This window comes from Nicotiana sylvestris, chromosome 7 (assembly GCF_000393655.2).
Source record: "Nicotiana sylvestris chromosome 7, ASM39365v2, whole genome shotgun sequence".
NCBI lineage: Eukaryota > Viridiplantae > Streptophyta > Magnoliopsida > Solanales > Solanaceae > Nicotiana > Nicotiana sylvestris.
This window is the reverse complement of record NC_091063.1, coordinates 172998550-173011780: the sequence shown is the minus strand read 5'-3', so window position 1 is coordinate 173011780 and position 13231 is coordinate 172998550. Positions and strand designations below refer to the sequence as shown.

Genomic DNA, 13231 nt, shown 5'->3' with positions numbered 1-13231 from the left:
GCCCACCAGTAAAATGCGGGAATACATTAAGTTCTAGGTCACCCACCAGTATAATGCGGGAATACTTTTAAGTTCTAGGTCACCCACCAGTAAAATGCGGGAATACATTTAAGTTCTAGGTCGCCCACCAGTATAATGCGGGAATACATTTCAGTTCTAGGTCGCCCACTAGTATAATGAGGGAATACATTTTGTCTGTTCATTCCATATTCTAGGTCGCCCACCAGTATAATGCGGGCATACATTTCAGTTTTCCATTTCTAGGTCACCCACCTGTATAACGAGAGGAATACTTTTCAGTCTTATACTGCAGATTTTGAAGTCAGTAACCCCACCGGAAGGCAGAAGGTTACAACAAGAATCCCCAGCAGGAAACAATAAAAATCCCAACACCGGAAGGCAGAAGGTGGCAACAAGAAGTCCCAGCGCAAATTCAAGCGCATGAGTCAAAAGAAAGAAAAGACGCGTCTTGATGAATCTGATGAAGATAATCGTGTCCCAAGAGGAACATCCAAAAAGCTTAATGAAGAAAGCCATGTCCCCAGCGGACCGAACAAAATGACGAAAACTGGTATTTAAAAAAAAAACAAGGGCCAGAAGTCTTGGTAAAAAGGCACCAGAGGAAACACAAACCGACAAAAAGCAAGGCAACCGGAGCAAAGGGGGAAAACAGATAAGATTCTGTAATTTCTAGCTTAGTCTAGCTTCTTATTTTTTTAAGCATGGTGTAATAAGGAGGTCAGCAAACAGTAAAAGTAGCATGCAACAGCAGTAACATTGCAGTCCCATGGTAGTCCCAGCTACCAAGACTTCCCGAACTACATTGACCTGATTCCTGTTTAGCCCAGGATATGTAGGAAACCTTTGAAGCAAAGGTTCGGTCAAATCTTTTTCAAAAAATGCTTCAACAGAGTACTCGGATGGGCAAAAATCGCTCGCTTTATCTTTGCACGAAAACCCTTCGTGTCTCCGGGCAAAGAGGGGCAGCTGTAAGCACGTGATTTTTGCCCAATATGAGAATTACTCCCAAAAATTCAAAAATAAAATGATTTTTCTTTGGTGTGCAATTTGGTAATATTTTGTGATATTTTGAATAATTATTTGTATTTGTCTGTGCGTGTTTATTTGTTAAATTAATAAAAAATACAAAAATATGTCGCATTTGCATGTAGGATTTAATTCTATAATTGTTACTAATTAAATTTGTTTACAAAAAATTAAAAATTACAAAAATAAGCATCGTTTGCATTTTTAGCATTTAATGTCCAAATATACAATTTTATGCTTAATTATTACTTAATTGTGCGTTAATTGTTATTGGGAGTTAATTTGCGCTTTTATAACTTAATTTAATTCTTAATAATAGTTTAAGTATTTTTATAATTTAGTTTTAGAGAAATAAAAGAAGAAAAAAGAGCGAAAATATAAAGAAAGTCGGAATTGGGCCTCTTCTTCAAATTTAAGCCACAAGCCTAAAAAATGGCCCAATCTTCCCTACGACCCAGTCCATTTCGAACCGGGTCGACCCAGTCCATAACCCAAAAGACCCAAACCCCCTTTTGTCTTTCATTTTTACAAAAACAAAAACAAAACAAAACAAAAGAAAAAAAAAACAAAAACCCTAAAAAACCTAAAGAACACATCCGCCCCCCCTCCCTTTGCTTCTTCTTCTCCAAGTTTTCCTCACACCCCATCCATGGCTGCCTCCCATAGCTTCGCCTGTCGTCCTCAGTTGCGACCATGCCGTCCCCAGCTCCACCATAACACCATCGTTGTTTTGGCTTCATCATCTTCGTCGAGCTCTAACCATCGTTGCCTTTGCTTCATCGTCTTCGTTATGGTGTAACCCACGTTGCCGCTGCTTCTTCCTCACTTCATGCTGCTGCGATATCTGCTTTCATCTTCCCCGTCGCCACTGCTTCATCATCGACCAAGAAGACCATGCTGCTGCTTCTCCGTCGCAGCTGCTGCCCGGACCCGCCATTGACGCAGCCATTTTGCTCCCCGCTGCTTCTGCTTCAGCCTTCTTCTACTGCTGCTCGTCGAAGCTACTGCTGCTCGTTGAAGCTCCTGCTTCTCGTCGAAGCTCCAGCTACCTCCGTTCATCACTGTTCATCGCCTTCTATCGCGTCTCCGTTGCTTCCATGGCCAAGTTCATCGTGGTCTGCTCATTTTATTCATCGTTGGTTCGAGCTTTGGTCGAGGCTCGTCAAGATTCATTGTTTGTTTGGTCGTTGTTTGTCGTTTCAATCCGGTTAGTAGTTTTTAAATTTTATTTCGTCTGTTATTTTGTTTTGATATTTTTCGAATCTAAAATCGGCGAATGTTTGCTTTGTTCATGTCTATGGTTAGATATTTGATTTTTTTGGTTTTGTTCATGTTCATGTTGTTTGTTAAATTAATTTTCAGATTTCAAAATAAAAGTTTAATTAGTTGTTTTCATGTTTATTTCATGTTTGTATTATTGTTTAAGTAAGTATTTGTTAGTTTGATGTTTGTTAGATTCAAATTGAAATTTAATCAACTATTTCTTCAATTTATTTCATGTGTTTATGTATTGTTAGAAATTGTTAATATTGTTAAGTTCAAGTTTAAGTTCATAATTGTTTCTTCGTCGATCTTGTTATTTGTTTAAAGAATTTAGTTGTATTAAAGGAATATATTGTTTTAATCGTTTAATCCGTCATGTTTTGTTGTCTTAAAATAGATTCATTCATGTTCATACTTTGTTTTGATGATCTTGAATCCGAATTTTTGTATAGTTTGATTTCTTGTTTACCATTTATGATTATTGCTTGAATTGTTCTCATAATCTTGTTTAAAGTTTAATATAAGAATTGTTTGTTGTAATGTTGTTAGAGTTGATTTTAAGTTCAATATGATTGAATTTAGAAATCTTCATACTTTGTTTGTTGTTGTTGAATCCGAAAATAGGATTGTTTGTTGCTAAAATATTGTTCAATCAAATTTTAGTTGTTCTTTGTTGTTCAATTTGTGTTCATGTGATTTGTTGTTGAAATGTTGTTAAAATCATGTTCATGTGATATTGTTGTTATGATGTTCATCCGTGTTCATATTGTTGTTTGAACATTGTTAGAAATTGATCATATTGTCTATATTTTGGTTAAGTTTGATTAATTGATGTGTTATAGCTGATGGGTAGTTTGGTAAATTTGTAATACGTTCAGGGGTAGTTTGGTAATTTCAGTAAGGTCGGAAGGGGTAGTTTAGGAATTGTACATTTTTGAAATTGTTTATTTGAAGCATGGGGGACAAAATGAAATGGGGTGGGTTGTGATATGATTATTTAATATAAAGGGGGGACAAGATTTAAATTAAAGGGGAATCTTGCATTATTTTAAATAAAGCATGGGGGACAAAATATAATGGGGTGGTGTGATATATTTATTTAATGTAATGGGGATGAGTGGGAAGATAATGGGTTTGGTAGAGAAAGGGATTGATTTTAATTGATTTATGGGATGGGATATATATATGTGAAGTCTTGAACACAAGAGAAAGGGAGACAGAAAAAAAGAGATTGAAAAAAAAGCTGAACATTTATTCCGAAAAAAAAAACTTGAAACTCTCAAGAAAAGAAAAACATACAAAGAAAAAAAATTGAAAATTAGAAGAGAAAGTAGTACACACCTGATAAATATTCTGGTATACAGGTGTAGAAATTAAGGGTTGAAGATTAACTAGCCTTTCAAAAATCTGAAAATTTCCTTTGGTTTCTGTCCATTATTTTCGGCATTCCTGGATTTTATTTTGAATTTTTCAAAGCTGTCACTGGGATTTTCGTTGACTGGTTATTGCTGGTTATTGTTGCTGTTGCTGTGTTACGTATTACGTTGCTGACTTTCTTCTTCTTATATTGACAATATCAGGTACACAACTGTAATTTTGGCATTTTGTAAGCTGAAATGAAGAATGGAGTGTTAAATTTTTAATTTAGTTTAATTTAATTTTTTGTATTGTATTTAGGTTATTCATGTATTATTATTCCGTAAATCACTGTCATCGGCATAACTAGGCATATTATAGCGACATATTAAATAACGTCTTTACCAGATTATTAGGAAATATATTTAAACCTGATTATTAATTAAAATTGTTTAAATAAAAAAAAATAGAAGAAATAACGTAAAAATGGCGTTATTGAATCAGTTTGGCAAAAATTAACTAAGTTCCTTATTCATAAGGTTTTTCGTCAACGATAAGTTAATCCGAATCATGTAGTCAATTTCAGTTATAACATGAATTAGTTTGCAAACAAGTATTAGGACATGATGAATTAAAACAAAGTTAGTTAATGTTAAATTGTTTAAATTTTTAGAAATATGATTTAGTACTCAAGTTTTTATTTTTATTTCTTTCAATTTTCAGTATTTGTAAATAATTAGTTTCAATAAGCTTAAGTCTTACTAATAATTTGAATTTTAATCCAACTATGGGATAATTAGTTTTTTTTTATTTTTTTACTTTTCGATAATTCCATGTTGTATTTATGATTATAATTTTATTACTTTCTGTTAATATCTGTTTTTCTCTTCTATTTAATATGTCATTTTCAAGAATGTAGATATTGATTTTATATTTATAAAAAACTTAGTAATAATAAAAAGGTTGTCATTAAAGGATATTATTAAAGGATTTCGCTAAAAATAAATAGATGTAAATAATACAAATGTATAGGATTCTCCAATCTCATTTATTTATTTAATTATTTTAAAAAAAATTACTTAGAATTTGGGATGGATTGTTTAGTGAATTTCACTTCCTTCCCAAAAGATAATGACGCGTTAGACTCTTTAGGCGCGATTTAATTAATTTTACCTTCTTAAACTCGGATGCGCATTTCATGCGACCCAAATCTAAATCCTAAAACATCAAATAAAATATGTTTCGTATTGTGGGTGCATTTCATGTGACACAATCCAAAGATATGTTTTAAGCGATGTTCACATTCCTAAAAAATAATAATTATAATAATAAAGCGGTAAAAGATAAAATTTGCACATGGTTCATAATTGTATTAAAAATCAGATAAATAAGCCGAATATAACAGTTGAGCGACCGTGCTAGAACCACGGAACTCGGGAATGCCTAACACCTTCTCCCGGGTTAACAGAATTCCTTATCCGGATTTCTGGTACGCAGACTGTAATATAGAGTCATTCTTTTCCTCGATTCGGTATTAAAATTGGTGACTTGGGACACCCTAAATCTCCCAAGTGGCGACTCTGAAATAATTAAACCAATCCCGTTTCGATTGTCCTTTAATTGGAAAAACTCCCTTCGCCCTTCGCGGGGTCGGAAAAAGGAGGTGTGACACAATGCACCCTCAAACTTCCAAGGTTTAATGAACCACATTAATAGTAGCCTATATTATGTGATGTAGATGTTATTTATGCTCTAAGTTAACCATACTTTATTGATGTTTTAAGTGCTAAATGATAACAAAATGCTCTAATTGAGGTTTTTATGCTTTGCAGGAGCTACTCCGAGTTAGGAGGAGGATATTGATCACGCCCAACTATGCCTTATAAAAAGGACAAGCGGACGTTGCAAATATAATATGAGTATTTAGCCTATAGTCGAACCCACAAAGAATTAACTTATCAATTATTCTTGTTAGACTCACTAAATTCTACGTAATCAACTTCCTAAACATTTTGAATAACAATTGATGATATTTTTACAAACTATAACTGACATCAATTAAGTAACTAAAGAGTAACTTTGATTAAGTTGTAAACAATTAAGAGAAGGATCTAAGGCTGTGATTTTCCCTATTGATGGAAGCCCTTCCTGTTATGTTTCACATAGCTTTGCCTAACCGTCATTATCGATCATGAGCACTCTTATTACCGTAAATATCTCCCGAGTAATCACGACAATTTACTAGACGCACTCTCTCGAGTTACGCTAGCTAGCTTTTAATACAACTCACTTTAGATCGCACCCAAGGCTTCATTATCCCTAATCCCGCCTTTAAACCCTCAGTTATTTATCCCTCATATACTTTGGGAGTGGTGTTGTTCAACAATTACCTAAATATGCACTCTTTCCCGAGTAATGCATACTAAATAGGCACAGCTAATTGAGGATCCTATCAATTAACTACAACAAGAACGTAGTTGAACAAATAGAGATTAAACCGGACAAACTATATTAACATAACATGTCCTTCAATAGGTTCCATCAAAACCCTAGACTATGGAATTAGCTACTCATAGCAAAGCAAGATAAAACTACAAAAGTATTCATAATGTGTAATTGAAATAATAAAGAGAAGATTGAAAAACTCTAGTGGTTGATTGCTCTTCTCACACTTGTTCTTGCCTCCAATTCAGTCTAAAAACAAGTTTCCCCTTTGCTTGGGCGAGTTTTTTGAGTTTATAAAGGATTAGGATAAGTTTCCCCCGATTTACCTTTTAGTCCCAAAACTTTTGGGCAGTTACACAGTCGACCGTGGCTACGGCGAAACACAACTATTCACCTTCACTTGCTTGGCCTACCGCAGTCTAGCTGCGGTCGACCGCGGTCGCGGTGGCATCTTGCCCAGTCCTCATTTGCCTCTTTCTTGCTTATTTTCATTTGGGTTCTTCTTTATTGGCCTTATATCCACATTATTGACTCCAAAGCACTTCATAGTCTCTTTCTAACTTGGATTAGTCCCTGCAAAGCAAAAGAACACCAATTAGAGTATTTTGTTATCATTTAGCCATTAAAATAACAATAAAGTATGGTATATTTAGAGTGTAAATAGCGTCTATATAACCGATTATCAATACCCCACACTTAAATTGTTGCTAGTCCTCTAGCAGCAAACCACACTCTATAGGTCTAATCGTCATTGGGTCACTTCCCTACTCCCTATACCAAGAATAGTTTACATGGATGGACTACTTCAGCGCAACCTCCTCGCCTCAAAAGTGGACTCCTTTCTAGCTAAGCAATACCCCTAAACAGCTCTCCTACTCTTAGTCAGAGGTTCAGACTTACCTTCCCTTCATGAATCATGTGCCTACTCACTACAAAAGAGACTTATATCATTTAAAAACCACACACTGAGGAATTCGAATACAACATTTTACTCATCCTCAGAACAAATTCTTATGACACAAACAACACACCATAGGTTTGCCCGTAGTGTAATACTCAACTAATCGAGCTCATTCGGTCTAGAATCAAGTAGGACTTTATTTGATTGTAATGTTGGTTGTGGGACGGGTATGATACATCTGGGTATAGTGACTACACCTCCCTAAGCACTACACTACATTGTATACTTTTAAGCTCTTCACTTTATCACACCTTCCTTACACCATTACATTATTGTGTTAACCCCTTATTTTTTCTTAAGCACATTTTTCTTTTAATAGCTGCCACCACTTTGAGGCTTCTTTTTTTTTTTCTGGTGGCCTCTCATATTGTTTATCAGCCAGTGCACTTTTTTTTTTCTTTTTGTCCCCTTAATTCCACTTAACAGCCCAACCAACCACCCCACACTTATATTTTTCCATATCCGTTACACTTAAGTGCTTCTCAAAGGTGATAGGGTTCAACAAGATAGGCTATTTAAACTCGGGTTAGGCTTGCAATGTGGTTGCCAAGGAAAATAGGCTTATAGGCTCAACGGGGTTGACTTTGGTATACACATTTAGGTGGGAACAAGCATACATAGAAGGGTTAAACAAAGAAACGTCTATATCACTTTCCAGACTAAACAGGGCTACCATTTCGCTTTGCGCACACACACACAGGGCAAGTTCTAGGCATTGAATGTTAACACAGAATACAGAAAACCTCACTCACACACGGCACATGACTCAATTCAGTTAGAATTATCAGACACTCTGTTCTAAGTACTTGAGCCATTCAGGAACACACAATTTAAGGCCTTCTTTGAGTCAACTAAAGAGTCTAAGTGTCACGCTAAAGCAGTCTTTATTCAAGGTACCATAGAGTTAAGGGTCCCTATTTCCATTTTTTGTTTCTCGCCCAAGACTTCCTAAACTAAAAAGAAAAACTAACTACACCCGGTTCAAATAGAAACCCTTGGAAAAGAACCATGATTTAAAGAAAAACTAAGGGGGAGTTGATACACACTACAACAAAAAAGGGCTTTAGCGGTAATTAGAAACAGCTTTAGCGGCAATAACAATAGCCGCTATATCTTTTACCGGCCATTGATATTTAGCCATTGATGTTGGCGTCGACAAAGCCTTTAGCGGCCATTCTCATAAAAGCTAGTAAAAGGTATAACTTATTGCCGCTAAAAACCATTAGTTTTAACGGCAATTGTTTGCGGCAATTATGATGGCTGTTAAATCCAATCCAAGAACTGCTAACTATGCTCCTTTAGGGTCTTTTTATATAGCCACTAAATTTAAAATAATTGTCGCTAGAAGTTCGTATCTTTAATGGCAATTGTTTTGAAGCAATTAGAATTGTTGTAGTATCCTTCTAAAAACATCTTAATTTGCCCTTTTAGTGTCCATTTTAACGGCTAATATATTCAACTAAATTGTCGCTAAAAGTCAATATCTTTAACAATAATTGTTTTCCAATAATTATAATGGCTATAATATCCTTGTGGAAACGTATTAATTTGCTCTTTTATCGTCCATTTATATAGCCGGTATATCCAATTAAATTAGAGCTAAAAGTCACAAGTTGTAATATAAATAATTTAGCCACCATTAATATAGTTACTACATTCGTCCAAAATATGATCCAAACAACAAAACGTATCAATAATAATCCAGAAAAACATAATATATCCCACTGAATCTTAACAAACAAAAGGAAGTACTAATCAAAAATATCAACGTCACATTAACTTAAAATTTAAACTTACATTGTTTGAACGAAATAGCTAATGTTATTATGTAACTGATCCTGACGAATGATAGTCTTCAAATAATTTCAGCAACTTTTCATAATATTGAAATCTTCCACCCGCTAAATTATCAAATATCATATTGTATGGCCTGAAATTATATTAAAAAAAAAAGTGTTAAAAGATGAAATATAATGTGAAAAAATATCTTGAAGACTACATCACCGTCATAATCTTATTCAGTCAAATCCCTCACCTAACATTTATAAGCAGAAATAACTAGATGGAACAATAGGCAAGAGAAATGGATGTGCAAACAATGAAATGGAGTTTTTTCTTTGTTATGATCGAGAAGAAAAAAATAATAATTCAAAAGCATTCTATTAGCTTGGAGAAGCAAAAGGAAGTTGCGCACCAAGTTCATTAGCAAATGTAATAATTGCCAAGTTCTTTTTCTTAAACATGGATACTAGACTATGGTTACACACTATTAATGAACCTCTCAAATAGGTGACAGAAAATTATGTACCTTAACCTCGATAAAATCTTAGGCTTAGTCATACACTGCAGGACAAGATTGAAGTGAGTGCTTTAGGCCCGTATGTATCACAAATAGTTGAAATTAAATTTCTCTAGAAACTACAGCTAACTTAAGAATAATTGGTTTCTGATAAGAACTTAATAATAACCACAATTTCAAGACTAAGTTATATGGACCATTGCAACAAGAAACTCATGAAATCTTCACACGATTAATATGAAGTTATATCTAAACATAACTACCACAAGACGTAAAACATGTTAGCTAGTAGATATGAGCTACATGAATCTTCTATATCAATACAAGTCTCGTAGAAAATTTCCTGGAAACAAAAAAATTTAATGTACGAGAACTTCCAACAAAAGAGATAATGCCTTAATCTTTTAATTATGTACGAGAACTTACTAAATTTTAAGGTTCTCTATATTAGCTTCTAGTATATCAGCAAATCATCATTCTCCTTGAAATTTTATTTTAAGAAATCACATTATATATGATGAAAAAATAGCCACAAGAAGCAAGGATAAGTTTACTACATGGGATATATCGTTTTGGTTCCCACATAAGTCATTGTAAAATCAAGAAAAATCTACACAACAAAGGGAAGGGTTACACTAGTATGTGACTAGTACATACTCTTTCAATTGTAAAAGAGATAGTATCTTAACAATTCACATAACTGCATTATGCACTAGAAGTGTATAGTCAGGAGAGAAAAATCTAATATGTTGCTTATTTCCACAATTCCAGTGCAAGATGCATCTAGGCGTAACTAGCTTCTCCTATAGTAGTTTTATCTATCATTGGAATTCCCAACAAGCACGTGTTAGAAGACTACCTAATATTGTACTTAAAATTTTTAGAAGCTTGAAAGTATTAGCTGATTTGGACCAGGAAGCAACTCGAACAATTTTTAGTTTTAGATTAATCAGCACATTCAGAAAATATTGTTGATGTACTTTAAGGATTCGTGTACGTTGAGAAATGCAAACTCAGAATGCTAAAGTTATATATAATCAAGAACATGATACTAAAGGACATTACAATGATTAGTCTTATAATCATATTGAAATTTTGAATCCACAGAATGGAAGGCGTCTAGCAAAGAACAAGAGAAGAAATTACTAAAACCAGAAGTGTAAAGAAATTGAAATGTACTCGGTAAATACAAACCCATGCCATGCTCAAGATACTGTATCAGACTATTGGTTGCCCAAAATGATCATGCTTCTGGACTTTTCTCAAGCTTGTAATTCCTGAATCTTAATTTACCTTTGGGCTCATTTAACTGGATATATAAATAATCTTTTCACTATGTAGTAATACATTGATAAAACTCTTGAAATTTTCCTTTTTATAAGAACAATATGTGTGATGCATTATGTCCTCAGTTGTATTTCTGTATTGTGACAACCTAGATGAAATTAAATAAAAAGATATGGATAAAAGCCTAGAAAATTGGGATAGTGGCCTCGTGTAGCAACTACCATGTGTTCTTGCTAAGTTCCATATAAGTGGTAACTTATATCACTAAGGTAAGTACAAATAAAATAACAACAACAACAACAAACCAGTATAATCCCACTTAGTGGGGTCTGGGGAGGGTAGTGTGTACGCAGACCTTACCCCTACCCTGAGGTAGAGAGGCTGTTTCCAAATAGACACCCGGCATCCTTCCCTCCAAGAACTTCCCACCTTGCTCTTGGGAGACTCGAACTCACAACCTCTTGGTTGGAAGTGGAGGTTGCTTACCATCAGAGCAAACCCTCTTGTCTACAAATAAAACAACAAATTAATATAAATCCGAGGAGAAAAACTCAAATAGTAGAAAACTCAAATAGTAGGGCCGAAGGATAAATATGAGTAATACCGTGAGAAGGTAAAGTATTTTCAGCAACACTAGGTATCCTTGATATTTGTGGTACTCGTTCATGGTCACTATTGGCGTCAGGAACCTGATAAATATTAACATACTAGTTAACGATACTTTTATTGGATTAAATTTTCATTAAAAATGTCTAAAATTTATAAAATCGAGTTACCTGTTCAGTTGAGGTGCCATTGATATTTTGACGCATAGGTTCATTAGGAGCATATTTGCGCATGAATTGTCTCATTTGGAATAATTCTGATTGTATCCTCTCCTGATTTTATTTCATCAAATTCATTTCTTCATTGTGTTTCTCCTTTAACTCGGTTATCTCCTATTCGAACCTTTTTACAGTCTCGCTAGATGAATCCTCTGCAATAATATTTTCTAAGGAAGATCTATAACCCATAGAACATATGGAGTAGGACCAAGTCCTAAACCACAAACATACCCACTTTTTTTATTTATCAACACGTGGGAATGTAGATCGCCTTCTCAAGCAACACTACGAGGAGATTGGTTAGTAGAATTTAGAAATGGTCAGAAATCGTTGCACTTAAAAAAGGAAAAGTGAACAATTTTCATTGACTTTCTGTTGGCAGAAATACATTTAAACTTCCAAGTGCATCAAAGCTCATCAGGAATTCATATTAATTCTGCTATAGAAAGGATCACTTTCTCTGTTCTTAGTCCACGAATGAAAAAGAAAAATAACAAATACATAAAATGACTAAACAACAAGATTCCAATGTAATTTTTTCCTATGCTTTCATCTAACCTTCTTGCCATGCATGTTCACCTCTCATGAATTAAAGTTACAAGTAGTAATGGAACTGATTTTCAAGCCTTACTTTCCATTAAAGAAGGGATACTAAATCTGAACCAAAAATATTCAAAAGTGATAAATCTTAACCAAAACATGTAACTTCAGAACAAATCTGTAAGAAGATCACCTTCTAGACCATACAACTATATACACAAATAGATTAACCAAAGTTTCACATAACTAAAATCTGAAAATAAACCCAGAGAAAAATATAACCTGATTCATCATTATGTTGATTTTCAGTGCCACCGGCAGAAGTATTCGGCTCATTAGATTGACCGTCATGTGCTTCGGCTTCAGTATAGTTCTGATTATCCATCAACTGCTCAATATATAGTTGGGTTGCAGAGTAGTTTTGACCATCCATCAATTGCTCAATATAAGGCCGTATATCTCCATCATCATCTTGTTTAATTACCAGTCGGTTGCGGCCTCTAGTTTTCATAGTTCCTTTTCCAAGATGAAGGAATTATCTAGCTGCATTACCTTATACTAGTACCAGATTAGCTCCAACAGACCAGTAGGTCATATGCAAAATAGGAGGAAGCATCATCCTCGTCTCAAACTATTAAAAACAAATAAATAGCGATCTGTGCGCACACACACAAAACCTTGTGACATGCATCCTCATCATATGACGGCATAATACCATTAACTACAAGATGATAATATGTTGCACCCCAATTTACTTGATAGATAAGCACACATTTCATACAAGGACATGTAATTTTTTCTCCACCTTGTTTTCTAGAAAAGGCATAGTTTATAAAATTTTCTACTTTGTCCAAGTAATCTTTACTAACTCTATCACAATACATCCATCTTTTATTTATAGGAAAGTCCATGACATTCAAGATATTCCTTTTCTTTCTGCTATTATTGTAAGAACTAAAAATAATTAGTAAAAGGGAGAAAAATTCTTAGTGAATTAAGAAACATGGAAGAAGCAGACAAAATAAGAGATAAAACTACTCTACAAAAGCAAATCAATGGCTGTAGTGTATGCCATCTTTTTTTTCGAGCACCAACGAGTATAAGTTCATGATTTAAATTTAAATAGCTTTAAGGATTAGATAATCATGATCTAACACCTATTTCTCAAGAACTCCATCCTAACCGATCTTTTTACACACAAACACGTTG

General features: G+C 34.2%; 1 long non-coding RNA gene across 2 annotated transcripts; it reads right to left on the bottom strand.

Moving 5' to 3' along the window:
* Positions 1 to 6553: 6553 nt before the first annotated feature.
* Positions 6554 to 11845, bottom strand: LOC104229049 (uncharacterized). 2 transcript variants are annotated; one of them, XR_711507.2, is made up of 4 exons: positions 11435 to 11845; positions 11263 to 11347; positions 8870 to 9002; positions 6554 to 6684 (listed from the first exon to the last, which is right to left on the bottom strand). It is a non-coding gene; the product is annotated as an uncharacterized lncRNA (long non-coding RNA). The 2 variants fall into 2 exon arrangements; XR_011401175.1 differs by lacking the exons at positions 6554 to 6684; positions 8870 to 9002 and adding an exon at positions 10868 to 11165.
* Positions 11846 to 13231: the final 1386 nt, after the last annotated feature.